The sequence below is a fragment of the Penaeus vannamei genome, chromosome 9, assembly GCF_042767895.1.
Source record: "Penaeus vannamei isolate JL-2024 chromosome 9, ASM4276789v1, whole genome shotgun sequence".
Classification (NCBI taxonomy): Eukaryota; Metazoa; Arthropoda; class Malacostraca; order Decapoda; family Penaeidae; genus Penaeus; species Penaeus vannamei.
This window is the reverse complement of record NC_091557.1, coordinates 47,671,429-47,681,428: the sequence shown is the minus strand read 5'-3', so window position 1 is coordinate 47,681,428 and position 10,000 is coordinate 47,671,429. Positions and strand designations below refer to the sequence as shown.

At 45.3% G+C, this 10,000-nt stretch overlaps 1 protein-coding gene across 2 annotated transcripts in view; it reads left to right on the top strand.

Annotated features, from left to right (window-relative positions):
• Positions 1-324: 324 nt before the first annotated feature.
• Positions 325-10,000, top strand: part of LOC113823404 (uncharacterized) — a 162,746-nt gene continuing 153,070 nt past the window's right edge. For both annotated transcript variants that reach the window (XM_070125890.1, XM_070125889.1), the window contains exon 1: positions 325-544. The gene's annotated coding sequence lies outside the window, so the exon portion shown is untranslated. The remainder of the gene's footprint in view (positions 545-10,000) is intronic.

The window sequence follows — 10,000 nt, the reverse complement described above, 5'->3', positions numbered from 1 at the left end:
TATATATATATATATATATATATATATATATATATATCGCTTGTCCATAAAGTGATCAGACTAAACACGTGAATTCATCTGGTAAATTGCTCAAAGAAGAATAACTAACGATTTTGTTATCTTAAAAATTACATTTTTGCGTTCACAAAATGATGGAACTAGAAAAAAGAAATTATGAACTTCAGCCAAACGTAAATAATTACATAGCGTTGGTAAAGGACCATACCAGAACGTAAGTTTCGTGCCATGCCGCTAGATGGCAGGAGCGCCGCGGAGGACTCGTCTGGCGCTTCAGCGAAAGAGATCCTCCAGTTGCACTTGGGCAGCCGTCGTGGATGGAGAGCTGTGTGACTGTTTTCTCTCTCTGAGTTTTGTGTGTGTTTGTGTGCATTTCTGTTTGATCCTTTTTTTCTGTGACAGTAAAGATTTAAGGAAGAGGCTGCCTTACTGGATACTCTTTTTAGACTGAATTCATCTTCCGCTAGTGTGTTGACTTATTTTTTTTTCTGTGACACGTGGATCGGTGTTTTGATCTGACTGCCAGGTAAGTCTGAATGGGTTGATGCTGTAACTATGGAGTCCGTATATGAATTGATACTACTTGTCTATGCTACCGCCATCAGCATTTTGTCACTGTTATTTGTATACTGTGTATCATACTTAATGCTATGCAAACGCATGACAACTATTATTTATTCATGACCAGTAAATTGTATGTGTATTATCCTATTTTTGTTTTATATTTATGTGACAGATTGTCAGGCGTGCTTCTCGTTACTAGGTTACCGATATTTGTTTATTTATCATTTTGTTGTTTATTATTTGCTTTGTTGCGACAAATTTGTAGGGAATGTCATTCGTGTAACAAGTGTAAGTACATCATAAATACTTTGGAGATAATGTAGGCCTATATATGATTTGTGTATTATATTCAATACCTGTGTTGCTGTAATTCATTATTTGCATAATTTTTATTTTGTCATTATTATGATCATTTTCTAAGATTATCATTATAAGTGTTATCATAAGTTTTAGCAATATTATTGTTGCTTTTAGTATCATTGTTATTATTATCAAATATTGTCATTATCGTTATCATTATCATTATACTCATAAACACGAGTATCTTTATTATTATTATTATTATTATTATTATTATTATTATTATTATTATTATTATTATTATTATTTTAAATGACGTTGCTATTGTTGTAATTATTGTTATCGCTATCATCACTGTTATTATTTTATATTATTATTGTGATAATAATGATGATAATGATAATAAAAAAATGATTACAAAAATGATAATGATAATGAAAATGATAATAATTATGATAATGATTATGATAATAATAATAATAATGATAATAATAATGATGATGATGATGATGATGATGATGATGATGATGATGATGATGATGATGATGATGATGATGATGATGATGATGATGATGATGATGATGATGATAATAATAATAATAATAGTAATAATAATAATAATAATAATAATAATAATAATAATAATAATAATAATAATAATAATAATAATAATAATAATAATAATAATAATAATGATTATTATCACAGTCATTATTATTATGATTATCATCATCTTCAACATTGTTGTTATTATCATTGTTACTGTCTGTTACATGGTTATAATGTGCCATTATTATTGCAATGATCGACAACCTATTCCTGCATTCCACTTCACATAGCCGTCATTATGATAGCCCGGTGCGCCAAGACCTTGCAATTTCCACTGTCGTTTTGTTTCGTGACTTGTCTCAGCGCAAGTGCCAGGCACCAAGGAGTCAGTGAATAGGCCTTTTGACCTCACCGGATATATCCTTTCTCTGATTTTATTCATAATTACTAAGTTATTAATAAACTTAATAGCAGTGACAGACAATCAGAAGTAAAGTTTCGCGATGAAGTTGGAGGGTAAACAGACCTAGTAATTAACTCCTTGGAGGCAGGTGGCCGTCCATAGAGGTTCCACGCCAAGATGTCTTCGCATTTTGTTGCATATCCCAGTAAGATTTTTCCCCAGACATTTCGGGTTCTTTATCCGGAGTGAACCGACGGACCGAAGGGGCGAGCGCGAGCAAGTGTTTGCCGTCGAGGAAAGGATTACGAGATCTAACGAAGGTCAGGGCGGCGACGGCGAACGCACGGCTTGTCGGGTCGCTTATCTGCGGTCCGGCGGCTGTTTAGGTCCTATGAAGACGGCGGAGGTTTAAGAAATGATGACGTTCATTTTTGGGTGGGAGTGGAGGTACGCACTGCATTTCCCCAAAGGATTTCCCCGTCAGTCATGGCCACTGGGACGGAGTGCCCGGGCGCTGTGTATGTCCAAAGGAAGCATGACGCCCCGGCATTGCAGATGTATCCTCAGTGCGCTGGTCGCCACTGGAGACATTGCTGCTGTCAAGTTCCGTGCAATTGTATCATGAGCAAAGCAAGGAAACCCTTTAGAGTCAAGTTTGCAGATTAATGCGCTAATTTTAAGATAATATACTAGTATGAGCTTGAGTAATGAGGGATCTCGTAATCGAAGTCAGCTCAGCCGTTTGAGATTTGCTCGCAGTAAACTTTTCAGTCAAACAGTCTCTCCCTCCCTCCCTCTCTCTCTGTGCATATATATATATATATATATATATATATATATATATATATATATATGTGTGTGTGTGTGTGTGTGTGTGTGTGTGTGTGTGTGTGTGTGTGTGTGTGTGTGTGTGTGTATCTATATCTATCTATCTCTTTCTCTCTATATATGTATATATAAGGTGGAGCGGAAAGTCTATTATCGTTTTCGCAACGATGTACACGTTACATAAAAAGCGTGGGACAGACGCCAGACCCGCCCCATCTCGCCCCCCCCCCTCTGGAACCGTGCCGGAGAGCCATTTATGTCACGATTCGTGTATGAAGCAAAGGTGGCGTCTGTAGGAAAGCTGATGTATTCAGGAAAATGAAGTCCACGATCAGTGTTATTGGTCAGTCTTATTGGGCATGGAGGGAATTTTGCAGTCTGCTCTTATGAGTAAGAGTTAATTTCGTTTCCACAACCACAATAGTCAGTACCTGCTCCTAAATTTCTACAAAATGTATGAGAGAGGGGAGAGAGAGAGAGAGAGAGAGAGAGAGAGAGAGAGAGAGAGAGAGAGAGAGAGAGAGAGAGAGAGAGAGAGAGAGAGAGAGAGAGAGAGAAAGTGAAACCGAGAAAGAACTAAATAGTAAAAAGACAATACAACACCAGAGAGACCCCCCCCCCCTCAGAAAACCCCCCAGACACGAGCCAGCTGTCGTTTTGCATTCCAGAGAAACGGGTCAAAAATAGAGCTGTTACATAAAGGCCGAGCGGCGCGGGGTTACTGGCACACGAAGGCCACAGCTCTTGCGTCGTGGCAGCGTGCGGCGAGTGCCACGCTCCCGGTCCTCTCCCGGAGGGCGAGGGCCAGGTGGCACCCTTCAGGACGAACAGTAGTAGCGAGGAGGACGTCCTTTGTCTCTAATGTCCTTGTGGAATTGCTATATTTTGCCTTTGCTGATTCTTATGCTTTGCCCAATGCAATCCTGCAATTGCCATTTGGTCAGAGGGAAAGGTGTCTGGTCGAGGAAAATTGTCTTCGGAATTATCAGTTGAAAACGTGGGAGCAGGAATAACAGCGCGGGATGAACACATGCTTGGCATTCGTGTGATCAGCTGACCGTGAAGATTCTGGGCGGAAAAAGTGGGCGACCCGAAGCCTTCCCGCGAAAAAGTGCTCAGGAGGGGCTTTAACCTCACCTCTCGAGACGCCCTTGTGCGCGGGATACTCTCTCTCTCTCCCCTCCCTCCCGCTTCCTCCCTTCCTCCTCTCTCTCTCTCTCCCCTCCCTCCCTTCCTCATCTCTCTCTCTCTCCCCTTCCCTCCCCCCTCTCTAACCCCCCTCCCTCTTTCCCTTCTCTCTCCCTCTTCATTTCTTTCTCTTTCTCTTTCACTCAGCCTCGAGCCAGAGTCCAGCAGCGCGGACAAATTGCAGCGCACTTGACCGACATATCGCCCGTTCCCGAATTGGCGCCGCGACGCCATGATTGGCGCTTCCGACCGCCGCAATCTCGACGCCCTGATGACTGTGATCGCCGCTGGAGGCGCTGCGGGCGGGCCAGCTGACCGCAATCGCTGGGAATGTAGGTGTGCACGCAAATATTCTTACGTGTATGTGTGTATATATATATATATATATATATATATATATATATATATATATATGCATATATATGTGTATGTGTGTATGCATATATATGTGTGTTTATGTAATTACATTCGCCCCAACTCGTGAAGTAATGTACAACAAAGATAAGCTTTCTAACGGTTTTACTTAGGAAGCTTGCATGCATGAATACACACACATAGGTATAGTGTTTGTGTGTATGTATGTGCGTGTGCACGCTTCCCCTCCCCATCCTTCCCCCTCCCTCCACTCGCCCCCCCCCCCCCCTTGCGATGGCGCAGAGAGCAAGGCCGCCGTCGCGACAGCTTTGTTTTTCACGAACACCAACAATTATTCGTGATTTCTCGGCGCTCCTCGCTCGTCTCGCTGCGGACGGCGGCGGGCGCGGGTGAGGGACGACGGGGTGCGGGCGTGTCGCAAGAAGCCGCGGAGCAAGCAGAAGGGAAAGGGAAAAGGGGCGGCTGGCTCGGTTATTGCGCGCGGAAGGGGCTGGAATCGGGAGCCAGCCTCGGCTCCCGTGCGCTGGAAATGCTGGCTGAAGAGGGAGGCTGCAGGTTTCGCAAGAGGCTTCGGAGGAGGAATGGAGAAGGGAAGAAGGAAGAGAAGGACGGAGAAGCAGAAGAGACGACGGGAAGAGACACGAGAAATGCCAGCAGACAACGCCGAAGATGCACAGGAGGACGCGCGTGCAGATGCGGCGGGAGGGGGGGGGGAGCGCACCTGTGGGACGGCTCCGGCGGGGGAATCAGGGCCAGCGGAGGAAAACGGGTCGGGAGGGGGAGGGAGGGAGGGGTGAGGATGGAGAGGGAGGGGGGGATGTGGAGGAGTGAGGAAGGGGATGCAATAGAGAGGGAAATGGAAGGGAATGGAGGATGAAAGGGAGGGGAAAATAGGAGAGAGGATACAGGAGAAAGAGCTAGAGAGAGTAATAGAAGGAATCCGAGATACAGAGAGCGGAGAAGGAGAGGGAGAGGGGTGAGGGCGGGCGACGGAAAGCGAGGGCGAGAAGAGGCCGTGAATCAGCCAGTCCGAGGATGGTCTGAGGTCCTCCGGCGCCGCCAGATTCCTGCCAGGCCAGTCCTCTCCTCGCGAGCTGACGCGGCCGAGCAGGAGCTCCGGCGGGGCGACCGGCCCGCGATTCGGGAGATAAGCCCCGACGTCGCCGATAAGACGGCCGATCAACAGGCGACTGCCCCCGGGACGAGCTCCTCGTAAGGCAAAGAGGCAGAGATAAGGAGGCGAGGCGGAGGGGAAAGAGGCTCTCGGGAAGATAAGAGGCGATTCCGCAAGAGGGCGGAATGCCGCGCAGGAGCATCGCTCCCGTAAATAATGCGGAATGTGGAGGAGCCGCGTCGCCGATGGGACTGCGTCGGACCACACGCAGTCGCACGCGCGGGCGATCGGCGCTGCTGCTGCTCAGGGGGGGGGGGGGCACTGGGATGTCTGACGCACCCCGTTCACTCTTCCTTTTCTTCCTTCTTGTCTCTCTTTCATCAGCACTTCTTTCCTTAAGGCTGTGTTGAGGAGAAGAAGGAGGCGGCGGCGGCGGGCGGGCGAGAGGGCAGGAGGTCGTATGCTTGTCATGTTGCTCACGTCGGCTGGGCCGCTGACCCTGCGAGAGTCCTGCCTGGGCCTGCGCCGCCGCCTTCAGATAACGCACCTGGGCTTCACCTTGCCGCCCCCCCCCCCATTTCGCTTCCCTGTCCCCGGCGACCGCCCTCCCCCGAAGGCCTTCCCTCATTTAGCCCGTCGGTCGGCCCGTCTCGCTCGGGCGCCGGCAACCCTTACTTCTTTGGACTCGCTTTCCAGAGCCCTTCCTCCGCGAGCGCATCTGATGCCGAGATGTTAGCGTCGCTGCCACTGGTCCTGCTCGAGCGTTCATTCGAAGGCTGCAAGCGCTCTTGTCGCGGCGCGCTGCTTGCACGGCGGCTGCAGCGGCGTGGGGCGAAGGGCGCCTCGCTTGGTGTGCGTCGGAGCTTCAGGGAAATAGCTTTGGGCAGCGGAGGCCGATGCCGGGACGGCGTCGCGGGCGGCGGCCGAGGGCGGAACTGCGGGGTGGGATGGGGATTATTTGGTGAGGCAACCCTGTGGTTTTCATGATTACTATGTTATTGTCGGTATCGTTTTCATTATCATCACCATGATGATGATGATGATCATCATCATTATCACTGTTATTACCAACAGTTTGATGCGTTTTAGCGGTTCGTCTGAAGAAATATTCAGCCTTATAGCCTGGTGACAGCTTCTCTAAATATATCAAGTAACATGTGCAAATGAATAAAAAAGGCTGCAGTTACTGTGCAATTAGTGCAAAATGGACAACTGTCACTACAGCCCGTCCAGTTTTCGACACAAACACGAAGAGCGCTAGACACTTATGAACTGGAGTCACGCGGGTAGTTAAGCTAAGTTCTTTGACCACTAACAACCCGAAAGGATTTCTGAACTGGAGCGGATGAACAAGGAGTTTCCAGAAGGATCTGAGTTTTGTTCTGAATGGAACTGATGTTATGGAGTCTCGGAATGCTGATCGGAGTGCGTCTGCTGGGCTCAGCAAGGTGCGTGGCTTGGCTGAGTCTGTCCTTGCCTGGCCTGGCTTAGCTAAGTCGCACTAAATGTAAATGAACTCTGCAGGACAACTACAATATAGTGTATACTATAGCAATAGAAAAATAAAATATCTGAACGTATTTTAATGCATAGGAGGTTGAGCTAAAAAAAATGGTGCGTGGAATTGGTGCGCGAGATATTCATGTATTCTCACACTGGCATCGACAGATTGCAGCGAAAACCTCTAATAGAAACCGTGCAGTATATGTTTAGTTTCGTGCAAGAATACCAATTGCATTTTTTTTAAAGAATTGCTTTGGTTGCAATTTGAGCAAAATATCAAGAATAAAACTAGGGTCATTGCTTGCATGAAGTCGTTTGTTCTTTTAGTTAAGAATGACATGCTAGGTTTGGTAGCCATGGCTTTTACGAACAATTGCAAATCATAAATGCATCAATATGCATATATATATATATATATATATATATATATATATATATATATATATATATATATATATTATATATATATATAACGGCGTATATATAGATCATGAACGAACATGAACATGCACATGCACCACACACACACACACACACACACACACACACACACACACACACACACACACACACACACACACACACACACACACACACACACACACACACACACACACACACACACACGAACTTAGTCTATCATTTCACTGCGTCTGTCTTTCAACTGTTCTTTAAGCGAAACGTTATAACAAAAGAGTAAATTGGAGAAAAAAAACAGCTGTATCAGAGAACATTTTCCTTCGGGCGCTGCTAACGGAATCGAGAGTGCAGGTGAGGGTGAAGTGTGGAGGAGGAGGTGGAGGAAGAGGAGGCGAAAGAAGAAGAGGAGGAGGAGGAAGAGGGAAGGGAGGAGAAGGAGGGAGTTAGACGGGGAGGGAGGAGAAGGGCGAGAGGTAGGGAACGTAGACGAGTGCGGAGGGAGGGCGAGAAGAGAGGAAATAGGATGACGCGATGAAGGGATGTTGGAAGAGGAGGGAGTTAGCGAATGAGCGATGGCGCGAGAGCCGAAGGAAGGAAAGAAAGAGAGCAATGAAAGACAAAGCTAAAGAAAACCTCTGCCAAAGCTCCGTTACCGATTAAAATGGACAGCAACGCCTCCGGGCAGTGGACGGAAGGGCGGGAAAGGTCGGGAAAGCATGTGGGTAACATATGGAAATAGACCTTCACGACACAAGGTGAATCGTTTGGGGGGGGGGGTGAGTGGGGTTTCTGAAACTTCACGGGGAAAAAAAATAGAAGAGGAAGAGGGGGTGGGAAAGGAAGAGAAAAAAAGAAAAGGGAGAGTGTTTTGGGATTCTCCTTTCGATGGCGAACGAGAACTGGCGAAGGAAGAGGGAAAAAAGCCCGAGGAAGGAGGTGACGAGAAGAGAAGAGACGCAGGCCGGGGGGGGGGGGGGCGAAAGAGGGAAAGGGCAGGAAGGAAACTAAAGCGTTTAGGCGCCGGGTGTGGGTGTGCGTGTGTGTGGAGAGAGAGATGGAAAGAGAGGAAAGGGGAGATGGAAGAAAAAAAGAAGAGAAAAGAGGCAAGGGGAAAGGAGAGAGGAAAGAAGAGAAGAGAAGGCACTGGGATGGAAAGGGAAAGGGAAAGAAGGAAAAGAGGGAATGGCATGGGAAGGATTGAGAAGGGAAGGGAAGAGAAGACAAAAGTCGGAAGAGACAGAGGCAAGAAAGGTGGATAAATAAGAAACAGGGAGAACGCAAACTGAAGCAAGGCGTACCTGCTTCGCGCCCCTTGCGATGGTCGTCACTGGTCTACGTTCAGATCAGAAGACGCGGACGAGGCGCGTCGCCGCCGCCGCCGCTGCGCCCCGGTCCCGTTAGGGCGGGAGCAGCGCCGGCGCGGGCGGGCGCTCGCTCGAAGTGATGGACATATATATATATATATATATATATATATATATATATACATATATATACATATACATATATATATATATATATATATATATATATATATATATATATATACATATATATATATATATATATATATATATATAAAATATTTGTTTATATATTTATATGTATATATGTATCTATGTATATATATATGTATATATACATAGAAAAAATATGTATATATCACTTACATATATATATATATCTATGTATATATATGTATATGGATATACACGTGTATATATGTATATATACATAAAAAAATTATATATCACTTACATACATATATGTATTTTTGTGGGTATATATATGTATATATATTTATAAATAAATCACACATATCTGTGTGTGTGTGTGTGTGTGCGTGTGTTGCATGTGCATGCTCATGTTCGTTCATGATCTATATATACGCCGTTATATGTATATATATATGTGTGCGTGCGTACGTGCGTACGCGTGTGCGTGTGAAAACAAATTTGATCGTTTGTTGATCATAACCTGTTCACTCTAAATTATCGGTAATTATGAAAACCAGTATTGAATTGGGCCATTGATCTCGAATAGTTGGTTATGGACTTAATGAAGCTTAACGAACGCTTCCTCTTACACATTGAACTTCCGGCCATCATGGCTTCTTTTATTCTTATACTAACATATGTATATATATATATATATACACACACACACACACACACACACACACACACACACACACACACACATATATATATATATATATATATATATATATATTATATATGTCATCATAGTATGTATACACACACACACACACACACACACACACACACACACACACACACACACACACACATATATATATATATATATATATATATATATATATATAAAGTCGCACATATACAGTGGAGTGGTCCCCATGGAGAGCGAGTTGAGACGGTTGCTGCCGCGTCCCTCCTCCGTTGCATCGCAGCGCAGTGCAGCGCCTGACGCAGCACTGTGACGAGAGCGTTCGAGAAAATTCAAGATTCTTCGCAATTTCACATTTTAAAAAGCCATGACCAGCGCGATGGCGATGATGCAAGAATAATTTTTTGGGGCGTTTTTCTTTGTCATTATTTTTCTCTTTCAATAAACGTCTTCGGGTGAAAGTACTCTCGTTCTTCAGATATAAATAGTACGACCATGTGAGAATGGCGTAAGAGGATGAGAAAGAACGAAATGGACTCCATAAAAGAGTAACGAAAACGCACACCTGGGTCGCCGTTCGCCTCCGCGCC